The following is a 646-nucleotide window of genomic DNA, read 5'->3' as shown; positions in this document are numbered from 1 at the left end:
CTCGAGTCGGGGGCCCCAACCAGCCGCGTACATTAAAAGCCTATTTTTAGTCACAAGTGCCCAATTTCTGCTCACGTCTTTGGCAACGACACGCGTCGCTCTCGGGCGCGCAGGGAATGCCGCCGCAGCCTCAAGGCCGCGCGCGCACGCACACACCACGGCGGAGAGGTGATGCGGCTCATGGTATGCTCGTGCCCCTCCTTGTAGGATAAAAGAGGGACGACGAGGGTTCGTCCCGAGTTCTGATTGGCTAGGGATAGAGAAGAACCGATTCCCCGTGTCCCTGAGGTTGGGCGCAGGGATTGACTCAGAGGGAGGACGGCGGTTTGTCATTGTGGACGGCCGCTTCCGAACTGTGATTGGTGCATGGCTCCGTCAGCCTGTGATTGGCACGGCGGGAGGCGGGCACGCGCCGATTTTTCATCTGTCGATTGGTGAGCTGCAGGCAGGAGGGAGCACCGGCGCGCCGCTATTGGCGGGACTGACGTTCCTCCCCTTGCGGAGGCGGGTTTGGGCGCAGAGCCTCGGGATCCTGTCAGTGTGGGAGCGGCGCTGTGGGGAGCGCGTCGCTGGGGTCGTTCTTCCCGGCGCGGCCTTTCTTTTTCCTCCCTCCCCCTTTCTCCCCTCCCTCCTTCCCTCCCTCGCC

The sequence above is a fragment of the Phaethon lepturus genome, unplaced genomic scaffold (assembly GCF_000687285.1).
Source record: "Phaethon lepturus isolate BGI_N335 unplaced genomic scaffold, ASM68728v1 scaffold49986, whole genome shotgun sequence".
Lineage (NCBI taxonomy): Eukaryota > Metazoa > Chordata > Aves > Phaethontiformes > Phaethontidae > Phaethon > Phaethon lepturus.
Note: the sequence above shows the minus strand (reverse complement) of the source record.